The 24,768-nt window shown below is 47.0% G+C and overlaps 1 protein-coding gene across 3 annotated transcripts in view; it reads left to right on the top strand.

Annotated features, from left to right (window-relative positions):
• Positions 1-616: 616 nt before the first annotated feature.
• Positions 617-24,768, top strand: part of LRRN2 (leucine rich repeat neuronal 2) — a 132,144-nt gene continuing 107,992 nt past the window's right edge. Inside the window, exons 1-2 of one of the 3 annotated variants that reach the window (XR_007148264.1) lie at positions 617-980; positions 11,551-14,043. The gene's annotated coding sequence lies outside the window, so the exon portion shown is untranslated. Of the gene's footprint in view, positions 981-1,391; positions 1,615-11,550; positions 14,044-24,768 lie in introns of those variants that run through there. The other 2 variants (XR_007148263.1, XM_047840975.1) reach the window with 2 other exon arrangements.

Raw genomic sequence — 24,768 nt, 5'->3', positions numbered from 1 at the left:
GGGTGAAGTGAGAGACCTATTCAAGGGTCAGGAAAAACAGCTTCATTGATCTGGTGAAAAGAGGTTCACTCCACACATTAAACACGGGCACAGAAGGCTATACTACCCCTTCCCAAATTACTTCTGGAAGATGGTAGAAGGCACCGAAGATGGGCTCTTTCTCCAAGCATTATTTTCTTTCGCTAAGAACAGTTTGGGGATAAACTACAGGTTTCTGCAAACTAAGCCAAATCCCATCCACACCTGTTTGGTTTTTTTAAATGTTTTTATTTAATTTGGAGACAGACAGAGTATGAGCAGGGGAGGGGCAGAGAGAGAGGGAGACACAGAATCCAAAGCAGGCTCCAGGCTGTCTGTACAGAGCCCGACGCAGGGCTCGAACTCATGGACTGTGAGATCGTGACCTGAGCTGGTCAGACGCTTAACCGACTGAGCCACCCAGGCGCCTGGATCCACACCTGTTTTTGCAAATAAAACTATTGTAACACAGCCGTGGCCACTCATTTACATACCATGAGTAGTTACAGTGGAGACCATGTGACCCATGCACCTGCAATATTTACCATCTGGCCCTTTGCAGAAAACGTTTGCTGTTCTCTGCCATAGAGATCAAAACTAAAGGGGTCTGTTAGTGGACTGGATGTGTAAAGAGCAGGAAAGGGAGGAATCCAGAGTGACTTTTAGGTTTGGGGCTCTCAACAATTCACCTCTCTTTTATTGATCTCCACCTGCACATACCAAGGATTCAAACATGCAAGGATGACCTCAGAGAAACACACACAGATGCAAATGACAGACGGAAATAAAACTGAGACGAGCCTACAAAAGCGGCCTTAGTACCGCATCCGTGAAGGCTGGAGACAGCAGCGGATTTCATTTTTACCTGTTTTCTCAGATGCCTAAGCCAATGTGACGGGATCTTCCTCCCTCGGCTCCGGAAGGTTGTGAACAACGAAGCTGACTTGATCCATCAGGAAAAGGTAGGGGATTCACTCATTCATTCATTCATTCATTCCTTCATCACCAATTTTGAGTGCCCGCTCTGCGTCAGGCACTGTGCCGGCTGCTGAGGACCAAGCAGGTCCCTGCCCTCATGGAGCTTTCTTAATTATACCCAGAGGGCAGGACTGGGGGGAGAAAGGGAGAAGGGGGAAGATTTGGGATGATGAGGGAGTGCGCGTCAGATGGTTTCTGTTCTCCCAGTAAAGAGGTCAAAGAGCCCGGATGAGAGGCTTAAGGGGAGAAGAGTTGTCAGATGGCATCTCCTGTGGGGGGAAAGTTCCCCCTAGAAAAGAAACAAAGGGGAATCGCCTGGCAGAATTGTGCCAATCGGAAGGGTGAAGTCACGCATTTAAAGTGAAAGCAGGCTCAGCGTTAAGGTGTTCTTCCAGCAACACTGCGCGGCTCAGGTGACGCACAAAACTGGACGTGCGTGGACGGGGAACGGACAGGAGACAGCCTCACCGCGGGGAGAGCCGTTAGAAAATGCAAGAGTGTGACGTCTCTCATGAAGTGTAAGCATTTGTTAACTGGACTGGGGTCACGGGTCATGATATTGGAAGTATTGATCAAGTCCAGGTCTGCTGAATAAAAAACTCTGCTTCCTTGTGGAAATCTGAAGACCTTATCTCTCACTGACAGGCGCTAATGATTCTAATGCTGCTAGGACACTTCAGTTCAAAGAGATGATTAGCGTTGTCAATTAGGCCCGGATGCATCGATTTCCTCATTAGCCTTTGGTGTGCGTTGTGGCTCTGGAGGCGCAGGCTGCCCCCCCGCACTGGGTGAGGTCCTCCGTCAAGGAGACGCTCGGCCAAACCATTTCCTATTTGCAAATGGACATTTGCTAATTTTTTAAATGTAAAACCAGACCTTCTGTGTGAGTATAGATCCACTCTTTCTTCCGTGAGTCATATCCATAAGTCATCGGCAAAGATTTCTATCCTACCCAAGGTCCTGAAAACAGTTGTGTAGCAAATGGAATGCAGGGCCATTGGGATTATAATTCTCCTCCCCAACCCCACCCTTGTTAATCTTTTACAGACAAGTCAACCACTTCTAGAAAGCTGTTTCCTTCCTTCCTTCCTTCCTTCCTTCCTTCCTTCCCTCCTTTCTTTCTTTCTTTCTTTCTTTCTTTCTTTCTTCCTCCTTCCTTTCTTCCTTCCAAGTTGCCTTTATGGGCTCTTTCCAAAGCATTCAAATTAATTTTCATAGAAACAACTACTTTGGGGGGGGAGGTGTTCATATTTCATCAGGTTACATGATATTTAACGAAAAGCATGGGAGTGCAAAAGAGTACAACTGGTGGGGACAGATTTGGGCCCAAACACAGCTGGCTCTAGTAAGCAGGTAAGGTGATAGGTAGGAGACGGTGAGGGGGCTGGGGAGAGGCCACCTGGGTGGGCAGAAGCCATGTGTCTTTCCTGAGAGTCCGCAGGGCTGGTTAAGAGGTTGGTTAAGAGGTCCATAGTGTCCTAGACAGAGGGAGATTGATGGTGGACTCTGTTGAGATCTGAGACATCCATGTTGATGCTTGAGTGCAGCACAGTCCTTTCTTTAGGCCTGGACCTGCCCCTTTTCCTGATCATCTTTCTACAAAATGGCCTTGGGTGAGGGAGGGGGATTCATTAAGTGTCTGGTGTATAGGAGGAGTTTATCAGATTATCTTTCTTCTCATATTGAGAGCCAGCAGTGCTCAGGTGTAGAAACACGGCTTTTCCTAACTGACCAGTGTTTGTCCAGGTGCTGTGAGTGAGAAGCCTGCCCCCCTACCCCCAAAGCTGAGCTGGCTTCCTGGGTGTGGAGTCTGGGGGCCCCGTGCCAACCACTGGAGGCCACAGGGCTCAGGGAGAAGGGCTTCCTTCCTCCCCAGCCTCCACTGCTCTGCGGGAGGACATGGGAGCTGGGGGCCTGGGCAGTGGCGCTCGGGCAGATAAGAGACTACTGGCCCCCATCACCGCTGCCAACCTTGACTGCAGCTGCCGCCAGAACTGGAGACCGAGCTGACCATGTTCTGCATGACCGTCGTACCCTGGGATTAATAAAGGGGGGTGGCAGCATGGGAGTTCTGGATAAACAGAGCAGGTGGATCCCTGGCTCCCACTGCCAGGACTCTGGTGATGTGAACCTGCCATAAGAGTGGGGGCAGTGAGCTTGAATGCTGCTTCCCTGCAAAGGAAACTCAGACCTCTGGCCTCAGGGTTTCGGAGAACCCCATCCTTGTGGCAGGAAATTAAGAGATATCCCGGTATCGTGGAGGCAGCACAGACGTAATTCCAGGGGCCGGAACATGTGGGATGTGGGAGAATGTTAGGATTAAGCAGGTTCGCTTCAGAGCCAGTCAGGCTGGGTTAGAATCACAGTGGTGGAATGACCGTGGGCTACTTGTGCAGCATAACCTTTTGGACTTGGGTCTCAGTCTCCTCATCAGTAAAATGGGGAAATGCATACCTACCATGGTGCGTTGGGAGGAGGATGAAGAGACGTATAAATACTCAGCACACTGCTGGCTTGTTGGGACTTTCCCATAAACGCCAGCTTCCTAGAACACCAGGAGGGAGATGCTACAGTGTGGAGAGGTGGGCTGTATAGATCAGACCTCTCTCAGAGCCCTCCCCGCCACTGCCTGTGTCTCACCAGGGGGACCGGAAGTCAAATTGCTCGCCCTCTCCTGGCCCCAAGTGTCCCTTCCCATACCGGGAAGGTGCCTTCCAGTGAGGAGATTACAAACTTTGACAGCAAGAGTGACTTCTATTTGGGGGCCTCTTAGATACTGGTATTGCCTTAAGTAGAGGCATTTCTGAGACACCGTCAGAGCCACCTGGCATTTGGGGATTTCTGTATTGGATGTCAGATCCCCCAGTGACAACCTAACCCGATGTGGTTTTCCACTGTTACCTTTAAATTCCTGGACGCTTCAGGGTAAGGTTCATAGTCCCCCCTGCCAATTCCACCTCTGGCTTCCTTCATCCCAGGATCCACAAGACCTAAGCCCTAGGTTGTGGTCGTAAACTATTTTTGCCAATTCTCTGATACCCCTCCCTTCCCCTCCCCTTGACTGTGTAACTCAATTCTAAAGAATAGAATGGGGTGGAAAGATGCTGGTCCTGAGGCTAGGTCATCCAAAAGTAGCTTCTGCCTGGCTCTTTCCCCTGGTTATCTCACTCTGGGGGAAGCCAGTGGCCCCCATGAGGGCAGTCAAGCATCCGCAGAAGAGATCCACAAGGAGAGGAACTGAGGCTCCTTGACAAAGGCCAGGACCATCTTGCTAGTCATATGGGGGGGGGGGTGCTGCCTCAGAAGTGGCCTCCAACTCCAGTTCGAGTCAAGTTTTCAGATGATTGTGGCTCCAGCCAATGTCCTCTCAGCTGCCTGGCCTCGTCTCTTCCAGATTCCTGACCCATAGATAATGAGTTTAGTATTTTTGTTTTCATTACGAGTGGCTTTTGTTATTGCATTAAGGCTTAAAAATGCTGGGGTGCCTGGGTGACTCGGTCAGTTGAACGTCCAACTCTTTTTTTTTTAATTTTTTTTAACATTTATTCATTTTTGAGAGACAGAGACAGAGCGCAAGTGGGGGAGGGGCAGAGAGAGAGGGAGACATAGAATCCGAAGCAGGCTCTGGGCTCTGAGCTGTCAGCACAGAGCCCGATTCGGGGCTCGAACTCACAAACCATGAGATCATGACCTGAGCCGAAGTCAGAGGCTTAACCGACTGAGCCACCCAGGCACCCCAAGCATCCAACTCTTGATTTCATCTTGGGTCATGATCCAGGGGTCACACGACTGAGCCCCACATTGGGCTCCATGCTGAGCATGGAGTTTGCTTAAGATTCTGTCTCTCTGGGGCCCCTGGGTGGCTCAGCTGGTTCAGCGTCCAACTTCGGCTCAGGTCATGATCTCACGGTTCGTGGTTCGTGCTCCGTGTCGGGCTCTGTGCTGACAGCTCAGAGCCTGGAGCCTGCTTCAGATTCTGTGGCATCCTCTCTCTCTGCCCCTCCCCTGCTCATGTTCTCTCTGTCTCTCAAAAACAAATAAACATTTAAAATATTTAAAAAAAAAGATTCTCTTTCTCTGTCTGCCCCTCTCCCTGATTCACAGGTGCTCATGCTCTCTAAATAAATAAATGAAAAAATGAATAAATAAAGACTTAAAACTACTATGTTTGGGGGTAAATAAATATACAACAAGATAGCAAACACACACCATCTCCCTGGAGTTAAATGTCACGTGAACCCCCTGCTTCCATCGTGCTGGGGGAAGTCTGTCTGACGTCCCAGATGAAGGCAGCAGGGACTGGCAGGCCAGGAGCAGTACTCTGAGGACAAAGCACTTCGGCTCCTGGAGAAAAGCTCGCCCAGCCTCTTGTCCCCCTCTTCTCAAATGAGGCGGAAAGCCCTGGGACCCGGAGCATGAAAGTGGAGCTTCTAGAGCGTAGGCCTGGTTTCCAGAAGGGATGAGCACTGGGACACCCATGTTTGTGTCCTTCTCGCCTCATCTGAGAAACAACCCGGGCCCGCCCCACCCCGGTCTTGGCAAACTCACTTACGCAGAGTCGAGGTTTGTTCAGTGAAGGTAACCAGGTAACGAATAAGCGGGGCGCTCGGGGCCCTAAACAGACACCTGGGTTCCTCTTCTTCCTCTCCCTCTCCCCGGATAGTGGTGTTCTCCAGGGTTCTGTCTGCCGTGGGTGGCGATGGGGGTGAGGTGCAGGCAAGCACGTTCCTGAAAAGCGCCTCTGTCCATTTTTCAAGGTAATATACTGGCGTGGCAATCGCAGACCGACGGCAGTTGGGTAGGAGAGAGGGCAGTGCGAGCACAGCCCGGACAGATGGGATGTGGGCAGACAGTGGTCAGATGACGCCATCTTTCTTACACACTTGCCCTCCACCATCCCCGCCCCCGCGCAAGCACTGCTCAGATCGGAATCTGAATACACCTCTTTCCCCTCCCCTCTTCTCACTGTACCTGTGACACGGAGGGACCTCAAACTCCCACTGCTCCAAACACTCCTGTGTTCTGATGACTCCCAGAAGACATCATCGAGCCCAGTTCCCCACTGAGGTGCAGATCCCATGCGTCCAAGCAGCAACTGATATGTCAGTCAAGTCTGTCCACAGTTTGGTCTGAGCCTCGTCTACAACCTAACCTTGCACCTCTGTGTTGCAGCACACTTATTGGAGCTTATCTATTTTTCCTTGTGGCAGAGGCTACAAGTTGCCAATTAAAAGGGTTCTGACCCCAATTCCAGTGTGTGTGTGTGTGTGTGTGTGTGTGCGTGTGTGTAGGGGGCGGGTGAGTTTTCCCACACCACCAGGCCATTCTCCAACACCAGCTAGGTGTTCTACAATTCAAGTCAGTTTTGACACTATCCACTGGATCCCACCTGTTTAGGGTTCGTACAAGACTGCCCCCCACCCTTTCAGATGCCAGTTATAAATAAATCTAGGTGGTCACCTGGGCTTCTGACCACCAGCTACGGATTGGAGGTTCCGACGACCCCCGACTTAGGTTCACTTAATTGGCTAGAGCCGCTCCCAGAACTCACACACATACAAAGCACTGAGCCTTACTAGGTTGTTGGTTTATTATAAAAGGTTTTAACTCAGTAACAGCCAGGTGGAAGAGACGCTTATTGCAAAGTACATAAGAAGGTCTGGGGCTTCTGTGTCCTCCCTGAGTACCCCGGTGTCTCCACACCCAAATGCGAATGCGTGCACCACCACACCTCTCCGAACCCAGTCCTTCCGGTTTTTGTGGCGGCTTCGCTACAGAGGCATGATTGATTAAATGGTTGGCCTTTAGCAACTGAGCTCAGTCTCCAGCCCTTCTTTCCTTCCTGGAAGTCAGGGGGTGGGACTGAAAGGTCCCACCTTCTAATCCCCCCTCCCTGCATCAAGCCCTAGCCTTTGTTACCTATGGGCCGTCCTGAAATCACCTCCTTAACAAAAGACAGTTTTATCATCCTTATCACAGGAAATTCCAAGGGTTTAAGGAGCTCTGTAGCCAAAAGGGCACCTAATATATATTTCTTATTATAAATCATGATATCATGCCGATCAAAATCCATATCTCTTACCCTTTCTTTCTAATAGAACCCAGCTATACTCTGGTTTCTCTTCAGGTTGTATAAATCTTTCGCCTTTTACTAATAGAACCCAGCTAAAAGACCATGGCTTCAAGCCTCCCTTGCAACTATAGGAGGCCAAGTGACTAAGTTCAGGCCGGCGACATATGAGCACAAGTGATGTGTTGGGAATTCTGGAAAGCTATTTATAGGAAGATGAGTAAGCTGGAGGGAGAGGTCTTTGTCCTCCTCCCCTTTCTTATTTCAGCTTCCTAGAACTGGGATGTGATGGCTGGAGCATCAGCAGCCATTCTGGATCATGAGGTGACCTTGAGAAGGAAAGCCAAGTGCTAAGGATGGTGGGACAGAAAAATAGAATATTAAAATATTTCTGGCCCCATTATGCATCTGGTTCTGTTCAGAACACATTTCCAACTGAAGTAACGTACTCCTCACAGCAACTCTATGGGACAGGTATTTTTATTATCCTCATTTGACAGCTGAGAAAACAGAGGAAAGAGGTAACATCCTCATTCCTCTTGGCCTGAGAAAGAATTAAAACCCAGACAGCGTGACTCTGGAGTCCCTGCTCTAAGCATCTGCCTTGCACTACCTGGGTTCCTGACGACCGTCGAGCTGCCTCATCAGCCCCGGGCTGCCTGGCTCTGCACTTTTTTCATGGGAGAGAGAAAGAAACCTCAAGCTCGGTTAAGCCCCTGCTATTTTGAGTTCGCTCTTGTCAGCTGCCAAGCCGGTGCCTACCTGATACATTCTCCAAATTGATTTTCATGCCTCCAGGCACTTGTTCAAACTGTTCCTTCTGCCTGAAATGCCCTTTCCCTTGTAACTCCTCTGTTAGCACACCTCTTATGCAGAACAACATCAATTACTTGTTTACCCATCTGCCTCCCAGCTGGAGGGTCACCTTCCAGAGCGTAAGGACGCTGTTTTAGAATATTCGATACCGTCAGAACTTAGCCTAGCATGTGCCTTAGTCTGGCACATAATAAGTGGTCAATAAATGTTTCCTGAGTTTAATCAAATTGGGAAATAAATGCCAGTCCTGGACAAAAGCAGGATAAAACAATGTGACATCAGAGACGTTGGGATTCACTACTCTCCTCTCCTCCGCCCTTGACCAGTACTGCGCCAGATCTTCTTACTTGCTTATTGATTCTTCAGCCAAGTTTGTCTTTTATTCCACAGTGAAATGAAACTTACTTTAATGAGCACTTTGTGTATGACGAGCACTTTGCATATTATTTGAGTCTCTACGACACTGAGAAGTTACAGATGATGACAGTTTGTTCAGAGAGGTCAGGTGATGCTCCCAAGGTCACAGAGCTGGTAGGAGGCAGATTGAGTTGAACCCAGGACTACCTTATGTCGTAGGCTCATATTCTTATCAATGACAGCCCATTGTTTACAACATGTCACATGACATCAAGAGCACTAACCGAGGATTCCACGGGCCTCATTTCTAATCAAGCCTCTGCTCTCTGTTTGGACCTCAGTTTCTTCAGCTATAAATTGTGGGTGATCTCCGAGGACCCTTCTGGCTCTAATGGTGGATTTTATGACTTAAATGCAAAGTTTAGGTGATCAAGAGTCTTTCTTAGGAAAGCAAAGAGGGCAAAATGTACAGAAAGGGAGCAACTGGAAGGCTCTGGTCTAAAGGCAAGCCTAGTGTTAATTCTGCCAGACACTTACTCTGCTGGGCCTGCCTGGATCCAGGAGTCATCAAGCCCATCCCCCACCTCCTATCATATCTGACACAGTCACCTATCTGAGCCAGTGAAATGACAGCAAGAAGGACATTTGATGGGAGAAGCCTGAGTCTATAAATAGATGCCTTTCATCGGAGTCACTGGGGATGGAGGAGGTTGTCCAGACAGGAAGTTGTGGGCTCCCATGGACCTGTGTGCATTGACATTCACCAGGAAACTCCCACTGCATCAGGGATTCTGGGGAGGCTGTCACCTCGGGAGTCTGAGAGACGTAGAGTGAGTGTGAACAAATACAGTGTGTGCTCTTGGAGGAACCAGAGTGCCAGAAAATTCCCCGAGGGCCCTCCAGGAGCCACAGAATGCTAAAGGCAAACAGGCTGGAAGACTGGCTGCCCACTGCTCTTTCAGATCCACAGCACGGAGCAGCACATCCCTGGGGCCCTCATCCCCACTTGGGGGTCCACACAAGGCCACGACCCTTCTACTCAGAGTCTGGAGTTCAAATCCAGCCTCGACACCACCTGTCATGTGAATTTAGCATTTTCATTTGTTCTTTTTCAAATTGCTATTTATTATACAAACAATCAAACAAGATGATGCTTCTACTCAAACACAACAACGCTAGCTTGCCACACATATCAGATAATAACCAAAGCTGACGGTTGGATGGCTTATAAATCACGCTTACACCCATTACCTCACTGGGGCTTCCCTTCAGCCCTAAGGTGTAAGAATTGTGTTGAAGCTTATGAAACGGCTGATATTCAATTGTTTCTGACCTACAAAAACGGCACTTTCCCGCGGTTGACTTAATATGTCTGGTATCATCTTCATTTCCCTAATGAGGAAACTTGACTTTGTGACTTGTCAAAAGGTTACTCACTATGTGACTTGTCCAAGGGTTTTTAGTAAACAGAGGAACGGGGTCTGTATCTCTGATTCTGATTCCTGACGTTGTTTATTCATCCCACGAGTATTTATTGAGAGCCTCCTATATGCCAGGAGCCTGCTGGGTGCAGAGGGGAATGTGTCCTCGCCTTGTCTCTTTGGGCACGTGTACAGGCACAAGGGAGCACGGGGAAAAGAGCATCGAATGGCAGTAATTACTTAACACATGCTGAACACTCACTCTGCCAGGCCCGATTCTGTTTTGTATTTCCGCTTCTGTATTCTTTACTTATGTATTTATGTTTTATTATGTGCAAACATAATTATTATTACTAATACTTCCAGATTGAGTAATATAGCCTTGCCCACTTTACAGGTAAGGAAATTGAGGCAGAGGAAGGCTAAGTAACGTGCCCAAGGTTAAGTGACAGCTAGGATTGCATCCCAAGCAGTGTGGCTCCAGAGTCTGTGATAGGAGCCAGGCTGAATCTGCCTGGGGGACACCTGGGCGGGAGGGGGCCCCTGAGCTGGGACCCGGAGGATGAATAGAGCAGAGTCCTCCTGAGCAAAAGGAAAAACACACAGGGGTACCTGGAGCCTGAGGTACAAAAGCCTGAGATAGAAAGGCGTGCTCTGGGGAATCAGCCTGGAGCACCAAATGTTAGGGAAGGAAGTGGTAAGAGACGAGGCTGGAAAAAAGGCAAGAGGCAGGCTATGTAAAGAGTATATTTTAGGGGTGCTTGGGTGGCTCAGTCTGTTAAGCGTCCAGGTCATGATCTCATGGTCATGATCTCACGGTTCGTGGGTTCGAGCCGTGGATTCGAGCCCCGTGTCCAGCTTTGTGCTGACAGCTCAAAGCCTGGAAGCTGCTTCGGATTCTGTGTCTCCCTCTCTCTCTGCCCCTCCTCCACTCACACTCTGTCTCTCTCTGTCTCTCAAAAATAAATAAATGTTAAAAAAAATTTTTTTACAGAGTTCATATTTTATCTTGTAAGCAAGGGGGGGCAGGGGTGGTTAGAATTCTTGTCAGGGGAAAGACATGATCAGATCAGCCCTGCTGCAAGATAGAATGGAAGACGGAGTGGGGTATAGTGCAGGTGGGAGGGAGACAAGGGGGTTTTGTCATTTGGGGGTAGGGGTCCACTCGCAGACCCCCTTCTCAAAGCTCCTTTGTCACTAATTCTTCTCTCTGGTTCTTTCCAAATCCCTGGCCATCAGGCCAAACCATTCACTGTTACTCATAAATCACTTTAGATGCTAAACTTAGGCCATCTCTTCTTTTGAGAAGAGTGGTCAAAATATACTGTTGAACGTGCTGTCCCTAGGAGGATTTGCCTGCTCTGCTGTCCTTCAAGGCTGGTTCTGAGGCCATTTCTGATGCCACCGCAGCCCCTTACTGGGTGATGCCAGTGTATTGTCCAGAGCCACTTGTAAATCAGGTCCCAATTTCTCCTCCTGCAGGCAGCAGGTCATAGGGAACGCTCCATGAGGTCACAGGTATGTGCCGAGAGTGGGGTGACTGACAGCATAACAGGAGCAAGTGTGTTGGGAGTGCAAGCCACGAGCAACTTGCTTGTGTCTTCAGGCCCCGCTTGACCCAGGCTTAACCATGCTGCTTCCGCCTGATGGCATGGTGGTGCTAGGCACACCCTTCCTTCTTGGCTTATTGATCAGATCATACCCAGTTCATGATGGGCAATGTGGGTTCCATGGTCATCTGGAATCCCCTGCTCCGGTCTTCAGTCTGTGAGGTCTAGTGGAAAGTCAAGAGCCGTTTCTCACATGAATAATTACTGAGCAAAGAGGTGAGATCATTGTTGCAAAAAACCTCAGAGGCCCTCACTGTGATTCTCCCATTGGTGCTCTCAGGTGGCTCCATGCAGAATCCTGATCTACCACACACAGTGATCACCATTGGATCTTCTGGGTCATGGGAGGCATAAGACACAGCTGCTTACATTGTGACCTGGATCCACAACAGAATCTTCTCTTGCTCTTGGCCCGTCTCAAAGCTGGAAGCTGTTGACATCTGCATTAATCTCTGCAACTCCCGCATGGCAGTATGAGGACTTGAGAGACTCCCATTTGTCCTTTCCACAGCAATAGCCCTTATTCCACGCACGGATCAGGAGCCAGGGTAGGGATTCTGCCAGTTGCTAAGGTTATCTATTCTAATTGTTTAGTCAGGAACTGAGAAAATAACCATGGGATAGGCTAAGACACCCATTGGGTCTACCATGAGATAGAGTCAGGTGAAAATCCATTTATCACCTGGCTCCCAAAAGACTCACATTGACCAATGGATAAAGTAGTGTTCTGGGCCCCCAAGAATTAATGTTATACCAGAGCCAGTGTCCAATAATCCTTGAAAGATCAGGGTAATCCAGTTACCTTGGTCAACACATGGTTTACCCTGGTAAGTGGCCACAAATCCTTTAGGAAAGTCTAGAAGATTCACAGTGCATTTTATGGTGTTATTGCAAGAACTTCCCCCAAGAGTACTTGACCTTCTCTTTGTTCAAGAGTTTCCATGTCTGTGATCCGACTTAGGAAAGGGAAAGAGGGGAGGGGCCATGATCCTCCATTATAGCTCTAATCAGGCCTCTGCTAAAGTTGTCCACAATCATACAACCGGGCAAAGAGGAGCAAGAAGGAAGCGGGCAAACATCTCCCTTCTTCACTGGGTCAGGCTGCTGTCTTCATTCCTTCCTACTGGTTGTTGCTGCTTCTCCAGCAGGTCATCAAGCCCCTTGTAGGGCAGGCATCGAATGCTGGGGTCTGTCCCATATGTGAACTCTTTGGGGGGGGGGGGCGCTGTGGGGACCTGCACTGTACATTTCCCTGACCAGCAGACTGACTCTGCCTTGCCTTGTTTTCCCCACCACCCCTCAACTCTCACCAAATGTTCTCAACCCTCGGCCTCTAGCTGCTGGGATGACCTTGGTGGGCCTGCAGTCCTTGGGTGGAGTCACTGACAGCTCAAGCCCAGGTCCCTTCTGCTATGCCCAACCAACTTTTCAGAAAATGAGTCTTTACCATACTAAATGATAGGAGTATAGGCTAACTGCCCTCCATTCTCTCCCTCAATACACACACCTCATCCCACCACCTTTGCCAAGGCCTCCTTCCCCTTGTTCAGATCAGCTGAGCAGACACCCGATCAGGACATGAAATGGCAGTCTTCTCTGCTTCTCTCTTTACCGGTGATTCTCTTAGAGCAGCCCCTCTCCTTTCCTTACCCATAAGGGTGTGAAGGGAGGGAGTAGCTTCTTATCGTGAACATTGTACTGCCCCACTCTGCAAAAAGCTAACAGATCTCTCTCAGGGATCACCACACACTGTGGGGGCAGAGGGGGTGTTGGTGGTGATGGTACCCCTCAGTATACCTTGCACAGAAGGCTGATGACTCTGGATTTAGAATGTGTTATCTTTGGCATCTTCTATTTTAGCCTTTGGCCTTAACCATAATCCAGGGCAACTGAACATGTCCCGTTAGACATCTTGGCAAATACATATTTTTCAAGACGGTGGGGGAAAGAAATGTCTTGTGGGTCCTCTCAGAGGAAGTGTCTGGGTCTCACATACATCCATGTCCACATTTCTATCCCCCAAATTCTATGCGTTCTTTCCTTATGTTCCAGGAATTTCTGCCTCCTCAACTCCATTTAGTGGGAACCATCCTGGAGTTCATGCTTCAATCAACCAAACACAGAATGCAAACTTAGAATCAGTGACTTAGGCTAGGACATCCAATCAAGAACCTTCAGATTCAGACAATCTCATACTGTATTCTTTTTTCTTTAGCCTTATTGTCTCCTAATTCATTCTCACGTGAATGCCCCAGACTTTTGGTGATTCAAATTAATAATATCATGCCATATTTGTGGTGTGTGCCTCTTCTCCAACGTTTGAATATGAAATTAGCTACCACTGCCACCACCCAGCATGCTGGGGTCTGCCCATTATCATTTTTTTCAGTCTGGAGGTAATAAGGATAGTGAGCGACTCCTCTGCTTGCAAAGTAACCACATAAAGTGGATCCACGGAGGTCACCACACAAGGCAGGAATAGCTGCATCAGACAAGGGGGAGGAGCTGCTTTTCCGGCAAGAAAGACTCAGTGGGGGGGTGAGAGGTTCAGGGTACACTGAGCTCCCCAAATCTTCCCAGGTATCTTCATTCCAGCTGTTGGGGCCCCGCTTTTTTCCTGGTCTGTGCCTTATCTTTCATATTAGAAATGCAGAGAAGCTATGATTTTTAACGAAACTTCTGATTTGACCACCTATAGGATTAAGTGCTATGATTGGTCCTGCAACTGAGCTAGAAGAAAACCTTTCAGTAAGGTCATCGGAAGTCCCTGGGTTTCTGTCCAGGCTTTGGGCTGAAATTTGTGAATTTGAATTTTCCTTCTCTTCTGAGGCATCCCAGTGCAGGCAGAAGCAACCCTACAGACAGACACCCCTTCCACCTCTTCTCCCCACACTTCCCAGCCTTGAATTCCTTTCCTCTTCACACCCTCCCCTGCCTTACGTTGGGTTCTTCTGAAAGCAGGCTCGAGACTCAGGCTTGGGTGAGGGCTGTTTATCCAGAGTTTCCATCTGGAAGCAAAAGAATGAGATGGGAAAGGGAGAAAAGTCAACTAAGGAGGCCAGGTTTTGCTGTTAACGATGGTGGGCTCTCTTCCATGGGGGCTTCTAAAGCACGTTGTTGAAGGTACCTCCATATTGTCCTCGGAAGGAAAGGAACGGGATTGCTTATCCACCAGCTCTCGTCCCCTTTTCGGATTTGCCCTCAGTAAGGTTAATTTCCCCCACACTTGGGGGCTGGCTGCACTGACGGTGATGGCTGAGTGTTCTTCACGGCTCTGCAGAGAGCCTTCAGGAAGAAAACAGGGAGATGCTGACACACGGTCGAGTGTGGCCATCCCACAGCTGCACTGAAACCAGGACGGCAGGGGTGTTCTGCAGGCACCAAGAGCATCTGCTGAGGAGCCCTCATACCGTTGCCTGCAGTGGGTGCTTCAGGCGATGAGGGACCCAAGGGTCCAGGGACCACAGGTAATAACTTAAGGAGCTGTTTTGGCAATTGATCCATGGGCCGCTAGAGTTCCTGGCTGGATTTCCACTGCCTTCAGCTCCAACCAGACAGATAAGAAATCCTGACACCCCCTCGCTTCTCTGAAGGTCTGTTTCCCGCCACCACTTAAGGCACCAATTTCTATATTTGTTAGGGTTCCTGATTGTAAATATTAGAACTGACTTAGACTGATATAATTTGAAAAGGGGATTTATTGATAAAAACAGTAGATAATTCATTTTTAAAATGCTGGGGGAGGGGCGCCTGGGTGGCTCAGTCGGTTAAGCGGCCGACTACGGCTCAGGTCATGATCTCACGGTCAGTGAGTTCTAGCCCCGCGTCGGGCTCTGTGCTGACAGCTCAGAGCCTGGAGCCCGTTTCAGAATCTGTGTCTCCCTCTCTCTGACCCTCCCCCGTTCATGCTCTGTCTCTCTCTGTCTCAAAAATAAGTAAACGTTAAAAAAATAAAATAAAAATAAAATAAAATAAAATAAAATAAAATAAAATCCTGGGGGGAAAAAAGGACAATCATGTTCAAACCTGGCAGGAAAGAAAGCAACCAGACCTCAGCCAAGCCAGCCCGCCATTCAGAATTTACTGAGGGTCTCCTGGGTACAGGTTGAGGGATGCTGTATTGTGAGCTTGGGTAAACACATTCAGGAAGAGTAGAATAACCCAACCATTGAGTAAAAGGACACTTCTATTGGTCTGGAGTCCTCAGGGAAGGAGACATGCCAGCTGGATAGGTAAGGCATGAGAAATCGCCAAGGTTGTGGTCACCGGAAGACACCCTGTGCTCACCATAGCTGTGGGTACTGGGGAGGGCTCCTCTCGCTTCTTGGACCTTAGGACATAAGCCCTTCCTTCCCGTATTCTCATAGACCTCTGTTCTAAGGAAGGTTATTAGAATTAATAAGCTCAGGCATTCAGACTGTAAATCTACTTTGCTATGGGGAAAGAAAATCTTTAAAATGTATACACATTAAATCCAGTGGAGTAATTTATAGGTACCTAGCCTGATCATTGAATCCGGCTTGGCAACCACATAAGTCTGATTTGTGCAGGTTTAACTTTTAATGGCTCCTTGCTCCCTGAAGGCCTCCTTTCTTCACTCTCTAATAGGGACTGCAAGAGACTGTAGACCCTAGACTCTAGCACTTGAGTCCTATGTGCATGCTTAACCTTGCCTCAACCTTAGGGACTCATTCTGGCCTCAGTCACAATGAGTTTAAAGAGCCCTACCTACGTCAGGACCTCAGGCATACATTACCCAGTCCTGCCCTAACCTAACTGTTGGGCCTTACCTAGGCCCCAATATCTGCCTAGAAAACTTGGTAAGAATCCAGGTCCTCCAAAGCCAAGACCCAGCCTTACTCCCATCCATCTTCCCAAGATTTTTCATTCCATCATTCTGTCCAAAAATCTTTCCCAGAACCCAACCTGCTGCCAGTTCCCCTTGACACAGACCATCTACTCATTTGGCTTTCTCGTGGTTCCTGTTCATAGCACTCCTCCTACTCCCTACCAGGGTCCAACGCTGCTGGGTTTCTCTCTTTTGCCCTTTGAAGGCTTCCTTAAGACCACCAGTCCCACCACCACACATGACCATCCCCGCAAGCTCTGAGCACACTGCCTGACTAGATTTCCCTCACTGCTTACAGCAGGGCCTGCCTGCCCACCCCGGGTGAGTAGGACTGGTTTTTCTCTCCTGACCACACCTGGTCTGCCCCTTTTTACTGTTTCCTGAGTTCTAGACTACCATTTATAACACATTTTATTTTTTTCCTTGAACCTGCCTGCTTATAATTTGTGCCAGCCCCAGATAATGGTTCTTTTGTGCTAGTTTCCAGGAATGAACAATCCATTGATTTCAGGTAAAAGCTGTTCTCTCTACAAGAGAATGGCTTCAATCAACTTGTTTATTCCTATGAGAAAACAACCTTTCTCTTATCTGTACGTTATTACATTTTGTTCATTCACTTAACTCATATTTATTGAGCAGTACTATATACCAGGCACTCTGTTAAGAGCTAAGAATATAGAGACTATTAATGCATAGTTCTTACCCTCAAAGGGCTCTCAGTCTAGAGGAATAAAAAGTCCTATATATATTTAAAAAATACAAAGCAACATAGTAAGTGCTATTTTATTTGAAGCATGAGCAAGATCTGATTAATTTTTTAAATTATTTTTATTATTGTAGGGGATATTTGACTAGGGTCATACATGCAGAAAAGATGGGAACTGGGCCTAGGAAGCCTTGAATATGCCTAGGTCTCAACCTGCTGGACAGCACCCAGAGGGCAGGGGTGGTGAAGCAGCTACTGGATGCGGACAGGCATTTGGGAAGGAAGCTGAGAAGGTTCCAGAAGTGAATGGAAGTGAGAACATTAATTAAGTAAAACTCATCGATCCAGGATGTGTATGTCAGTCAATCATCATTGTTTAGCAAATGAACTCCCTTCCAGCAAATCACTCTATATCTTAGAAATGCACTTTGTATTATTGGAAACTAAACTCAAGGGGGTCCAAGAAGTTAAGGAAATATAAGTCAGCTAATTCCCCTATGTCTTTATTTTTTTTTCAACGTTTTTATTTTTATTTTTGGGACAGAGAGAGACAGAGCATGAACGGGGGAGGGGCAGAGAGAGAGGGAGACACAGAATCGGAAACAGGCTCCAGGCTCTGAGCCATCAGCCCAGAGCCTGACGCGGGGCTCGAACTCACGGACCGTGAGATCGTGACCTGGCTGAAGTCGGACGCTTAACCGACTGTGCCACCCAGGCACCCCTCCCCTATGTCTTTATAGGGAGTACAGGATGACACATGTTGTTGGGTCAGGCCAAAATTATATGCACCATCTTATGTGATATGGACCAGAAGAATTAACAACAAATAATGGGTAAAAGATGGGCTTCAATAAAAACAAAAATTTTAAAACCCACCCTTCTTTTTTTTTTTAGAATCAAGAACGTTTTTGAATGAGAGGAAGTTTGTATAACATAAAATTAATCATTTTAAAGTTAACAATTCAGTGGCATTTAGTACACTCATGATGTTGTGCAACCTCTACCTCTGTCTACTTCCAAAAATATTTTCATCACTCCCAAAGGAGACCCTGTACACTTAAACAGTCACTCTCTGCTCCTCTCCTCCTCAACAACCACTCATCTGCTTTCTATATTTATGGGCTCTTCTATCAGGACATTTCACATAAATGGAATCATGCAATATGTGACCTTCTATGTCTGGTTTCTTTTACTTAGCACAATGTTTTTGAAGTTCGCCCATGCTGTAACTGAAGTCCTTATAAGGACTTCATTCCTTCTTATGGCTAATACCCCATTGTACATATATAGCACAGTTTGTCTATCCATTCATTCCATCAAGGGGTGTTTGCGTTGTTTCCGCTTTTTGGCTACTGTGAATAGTACTACTATGAATACATGTGTATAAGTATTTGTTGGAGTACTGTTTTTAAATGCTTTGGTCTACATCAAGGAGTAGAATTGTGGGGCCATACGGTAATTCCATGTTTCACTTTTTGAAGAATCAGCCATTGATTCTTAACCAGGAAATGCTGTATACAAGCCAGAAACCGTAGAGAAAAATGATCATAGGACTCTAAAATCCTATACATGGGGGGATTTGGGAAGATACTCTTGGCTGATGATCAAACCCAATTCTTTGTTTTCCTGGACACACAGCTAGACTACAGTTCCCACTCTCTCTCAGAACTTGGTGAGGCCATGTGTCTGTCCGTGCCAGTAGAATATGACCAGAAGTAATGTGTGGCGATTCCAGGTCTGGCTTGTAAAAACCACCACAGGCAATCCTCCGTGCTCTTTGCTCTTTGTCAGGCTCTACACAGACAAGATGGCGGCCTTAGAGGACACATATCAAAGATGGAAGAACCACCAGATGGAAGCACCCTAAGTTCCAGAATTACCACTTGGAGGACAATTGCTACCAGTTAGGAATATTTGTTTTAGACTTAAAATGAGTGAAAAACAAACTTTTATTGTGTTAAGTCATGAGAGTTTATGAGTACTCCATGATGGCTGCTAGCATGACCTTATCCTTACCCTAAAAGGTGAACGAGAAGGCCACACCTTGCTCAGATAGCCATGATGCTTGAGCCTTGTGTGAGGAATCGAGGGTTAAGAAGAGCCCAGAAGGCCAGGGCAGCTGGAGACTGGGGTAGATTTGGGCCCACCGTTTGTCTGGGGCTTTCCCAGAGAGAAGTTCAGGACCTGGTCTCTGGAAAGCTTACACAGGACAGCAGCAGGATAGGCCGGAACCATGACTAGCTGTGATGTCCTTAAAGTAAGGAGAGAAATGAGGCCTCTGTACCTAGAAAAGTGTTTCAATCAGAAAAAAAAAAAAAAGTGAATTAAAAAAAAAGTGCTTCTGTGACTAGACTGAATAGATTTGATCTTCCTTAGATTCAGAAGTCTGTTGATGTTCATCTGTTTTTATGCTTTGTTGCTTCCTTTGATAATTTTCCATCTGTCTTCTCTTCATTTCTTAAGAAAGTTCCATAGGAAAATTCCAAATCAGACTCTGATAGGGAACAATGGGCAGTCACGACAAATTTAGGGCAGCATGGTGAGGAGAAAGAGCACCTCTAGAGGCCAGGTGAGATAGTGTAGGGATTGTTTCTTAATCTGGGTATCTTGGTATGTGAAACAGGTAATTGTTTCGTGTGCAAGACTATCCCCAATTCTATCAGATTTGTCAGGATCCTTGGCCCTGCCCATTAAAGAGCAGTAGAGTGCCAATCATTGTGACAATCAAAACTCCTCCAGACACTTCCAACACACCTAGGCAGGGCAGGACCCTAATCCCCGGGTTGAGAATCATTGAATGAAGGGTAGAAAAACCAAGTGAAAGGAGATTTACAGATCTGAGGGAGACTTATCAGGGACCCCTGAAAATGTCCCTGCCTTCTTCATAGCAGGTTTCCTCTCTAGAACCTTTGTAAAGACTCTCTCCCTCTTAAGTCTTTTTACTGACTACCTATTCCCTAGACCTCTCTATCCTCCTTTTTCCTTTGGCCCCTACCTGTTCCTCCCACTCTCCAGTGTGGATCAAGATTTTCTGATTTTAATTGTCTCAATGATGCTTTTTTCCCCCACCGCTTCCAACCTCAGACCTCAGACCTTCCTGCTGGTTTGTTATTAGGACCACATACTTTAGTGTGTGTATAAAGCCCATCTTATTGCCTCTGTTGATCTGGGCATCCAAGACCCTCCAGGTTAGGAGAACAGCATCAACAAAGGTCGGTGTCAGGAGGAAGTCTAGAGTGATGGAAAGAATGACAGACATTTTGGCAGTAGGCTTTGGAGTATACTAAGAAAGACGGTGGGAGAGCCAGGCTGGAGGCAAATAATTCAGTCTTCACTTGGATGATGTGTAGGAGGAAAATGCCCAACCATTTCTGGTACAGCTGTGAGGTGTAGGCCTTTCAAGATGGGGACACCATAGGAGATCTGAATCCCTGGGGGTCTGAGGCAGGAGGGAACTGAGCACATAGGACAATGCCAGATGAAAGAGATGAGGGTATCTTCTTGTCTTTAATTCTGGGAACCCCCTAGTTTGAATCAGATGCCTGTCATGACAGTGAATGAGAGGAGACACTCTTTGGGAAGGAGCCCTTGAGAACTGGCAAAGAATGGAACTCAATAATTGAACTCAATAAATTGAACTCAAGGTTATTAGGTCATTGGCTAGGGTTCCCCCTGACACACAAAAATCCCTCACACAAAAAGGTCCTCTCTCCCAGTACAGAACAGTAAACCATACTGAATGCATTTACTGATGAATTCAATCAGGCAATTTGTCTATCTCCCAATTACCATTTTCTCTTCATTGTAGTATGCATCTATCTCCCTGCTTCCCCTACATACATTTGAACATTTCTGAAATAGAGATGTGTCTTAAAATAGAGTGCATGTGTGTTGTAAAGTTTCTTTCTTTTTTGAAGCAGCTATTAAATCAATGGTGCATCTTATAATCAATGGTATATTAGAATTGAGGAAATAAGGTAATTACCAAAATTGATCTCCCATTTTGATGTAGTATAGACAAGATTATTCACTGGGCACCTGGAAACACCTGTGCTTACTCTTGCATGGAAAACTGTTTGTAGACAGCTTCAGCGGGATCTGCACGCATGCGCACGCACACACACACACGCCTCTATGGTGCTGGCTGGCTATGGGTTTGGATGTCATCATATCCTTAGGGAACCCAGAGAAATACACAAGATGTGCTAAATCCCACCCCCTCTCGGAAATGTCATGAACAAATTGCTTTTGGCTCACTCTGTGGCTGACTGTGCTGCTGATTGGTCTCAGTGAGGGGCAAGGACTCTGTTCCTGGCAGGAGACAAGACCTGGCCAATGAGATTCAGGCAGGTGGATTTGATGGTTGCTACCAATACAGAAGTATCCTGAAAGCTGAGGTGCCCCCATCTGGCACACCAGCCCTGGTCCCCTTGGGGGCCCAACCACTCTACAGAAGCCCCCATTGTTTAACCATCTGTTCTCACTCCCTGACATGGCATGGTTATCTTCCCTCTTCCTAGAAGAAAGGAGGGATGTGGGTAATGGGGTGATCAAGGCTTGTCATGAGGAGAACAAGATGATGGATCACCATTAAACCTCATCAGCTAGGCCAAGGTAGTGGAGAATGTGAACAAGTGGTTTGACAAGGCAGCAGGCCTCTGCTGGAGATTTCAAGAACTTTCCATCAGCCAGAGTCAAGAGCTATGATGAAGCACATGCTAAAAGAGATAAGAAGTTACTCAATTCTCCAAACCTTTAAGTCTCTAAGCCTTACATGGGCTTCAGAGTAGGTTCCCTGCCCCAGATCTTCCCTCCTTGGAAGAAGTGGTACCCAGTGAACAAGGACCCACTCTTCTCAATCTGAGGCCTCAGGGATTCTTAACGAACCTAGGATCAGGCTATGTTGACATAAAGAATGTCCTTCCTGGCACCATCCCACAATGGCCTCTCTGGCTAGGACCAACCTAAATTTTGTGGCCGTGGAGATTTCCTGGACAGAGCATTTTGCCTCTACCTGGTTGCCTTTGAGGGGTGTCTTTAGGGTGGAATGGGGTGGAATGGGATAAGGAATAAGCTTTGACCACAATCCAGACCTGCATGCTTGGCTCTTTCCCTCCTACCAAGGGAGAGGAAAACTGATCCAGTGGACCAAATGCAGCAGCCACTGGCAGGGAAGCAGTGGCAGCCCCACTGAAGGATCATCCCCACCCTCACTGCATAATGTCTGCAGAAAAACCCTGAGGAGATTGATCAGGCAGTGTCTATGCATTGTAATTTCACTTAATGCTATTAAGGGGGCAGTTTGGGCCATTTGCTAGAAAAGGCTGGCAAGGTTCCAGAATCCTTGGCTAATGAATCTCAAGTATTAATCCCATTAGTCTTCTACTGTCTGCCACTTCTAACTGGGTCCCTCCCTCTCCCCCCAATCTTCCTTTCCCTGGAGGAAGCTCCCTGATGCCTGAGGCTCATGGCATGTTCCTGTTAACAAGACTGGGTTGGCCTTGCTCACCAGGCTAGTTTTACCACAAATTGAAAGAGCAGCTTGGGCAGTCACTCATATAGGTTGACTGGGGCAATTTCCTCAGGAGAATCATAGAGTCTCAGTTTGATGACCTCCAAGAAGTCATGGAATTCTCCCTTTTTTCCCTTTATATCAGTGATTAACAATCTTTAGGGCACTCACACACGTGCACACACACACACACACACACAAACACAATCACCTCAATATCTGCATTTCTAAGAGACATGTTTTACATTCTTATGCAGGTGGTTCATGGACCATACCTTTAGAGACCTGATTAATAGCATCTCCGATGGATGGTGTCTGCTCTCTGATTGGATAGCTCTGCAAGTCTAATCCTTATCTCATATGATCACTCTTCTTGTATTTGGACCTAGGCCCTGTAAGTCCACGGGGCATAGGACAAGAGTAACAGCTATAGAGTGACACAAATGTGAGATCACATTCCAGTTCTGCTACGTACCTCCTGTGTGATTTAGGGCACACAACAGGCTATACGGATGGTTGGGGCCCCCACTACTGGCTATTATAAGTTCTGGGCAGGAGTGAAGCTGCAGGGTAATTTTAGTCTGTATCCTACTCTGAATCTTGTAATTTGGGACAAACATAAATAAGTCTGTTTCCTCATTTATGAAATGGAAAATATAATGCACTGGGGACTTCTGCTTCTGGGATGATGGAATAGACATAATTTCCCCTGTTCTTCCTGCTAAGTACATCTAAAAATGCTGGATGTTACATATAACACAAACCTAAGAAAACTCTGAAAGGTAGAGAGCCAAAGGCTAGGGACTGGCTAAGGACCTCAGTACCTGTGCAATGACAAGGTAGTGAGGTCCTTGGGTTTTCTTTTTGCCCCATTCATCCCAGTCATAGAAGAAGCCAGCAACCCAGAAAAACCAATAGGAACATAAAAACAAAACAAACAAACAAACAAACAAAAACTTAGCAAAAGCCTAGTTAAGCCAAAGGACCAGGAAAGAGGACATCTAGCAAGACAGAAAATTTTAAGACAATAACTATTCCACTCCAGCTAATCCCCACAGAGAAAACTGTGGTCCTATCTCCACCATTGCCAGCAAAGATTAAATAGGAAGCTTACACTTCCACCCTCACAAAAGTAAATGAGGTTCCTAACATACCTGCCAGGATGTTGTCAGAGAAGCCCAAGTAGTGAGACGGGACTTTCATCCCTAATGGCTGGAAACAAGATACCACCCACCATGGTGTTAGTGGAGATCACATGGGAAGCTTGGACTTCCCACCCCCACCCAGAAGTAATGAGGCTTTCTTCCCCTTCTCCACTGGAGTGGTATTGGAGGAGAACTAATGAAAAGTCAGGACTTTCACTGTCAATGAGTGGTAACAAAACCTCCTCACCACTGTGTGGAGATTGATGTGATGTGGGGCCCAGAGTCAAGAAAGAATTCTTGAGAAGTTTTTGGTGCAAAAGGTGGTTTTATTAAAACATGGGGACAGAAAGAGCTGCCTGGGGATTGCAAGGAACAGTCGATTACATACTTTTAAGTTAGTGGGGGTTAGGGATAGCCTAAGTCTCTAAGGAATTTGGAGGCAAGGCTTCCAGCAGCTTGAGAAGCTAGTTGCTGTTAAGGTAAGGTTATTTACTACTGTTTAGTAAAACATTAGTCATGAGACCCTTCAGATGTATATCAGTGGGCCATATGTTTGAAGGATGATTGTTAACATATATCTTGGCAGGGGAGTTAGAGATAAAGAAAGTTTCCAAAGGGATTTTTATTTTTATTTATTTTAATGTTTCCTTATTTATTTTGAGAGAGAGACAGAGAGCATGAGCGGAGGATGGACAGAGAGAGAGAGAGAGAGAGAGAGAGACAGAATCCAAAGCAGGCTCCGGGCACCGAGCTCTCAGCACAGAGCCCAGCACAGGGCTCGAACCCACGAACCTGTGAGATCATGACCTGAGCTGAAGTTGGATGCTTAACTGACTGAGCCACCCAGGTGCCCCCAAAGGGACTTTTATATATTAAAGAAGACTTACAGGATCCTGGAGGTCTGGCTAATGCCAAGCTAAGATTGCTTTTTGCCTCTAGCAAAGCATTAATATTCCTTGAGGAAGGTCACTTTGTCTGTCTCAAGAACTTGTCAGTGGGCTGCAAGTTGGAAGGAAATTTACATTTGCAAAAAATGTTCTCCACATAAGAGACCATATGTGAAGGGGAATTCCCACCCCTGACCAGTAGCAATGAGGAACATTCCTCCTTGGCTGTCAGCAGCAGCTGAGTGGGGAACCAGACTTCTGCCTTCATCTGATAAGGTGGTTATCCCATGCTCACCCCATTCCCCTACCAGAGCTTTGTCTGAGAAAGCCAGATAAAATAGAAGGTTTAAATAAGATGTGGAATCTCATAACATTAAAAAAAAATGTGTATCCAGGTTT

This window comes from Prionailurus viverrinus, chromosome F1, assembly GCF_022837055.1.
Source record: "Prionailurus viverrinus isolate Anna chromosome F1, UM_Priviv_1.0, whole genome shotgun sequence".
NCBI classification, from domain to species: domain Eukaryota; kingdom Metazoa; phylum Chordata; class Mammalia; order Carnivora; family Felidae; genus Prionailurus; species Prionailurus viverrinus.
This window is presented reverse-complemented; position numbering and strand designations above follow the sequence as displayed.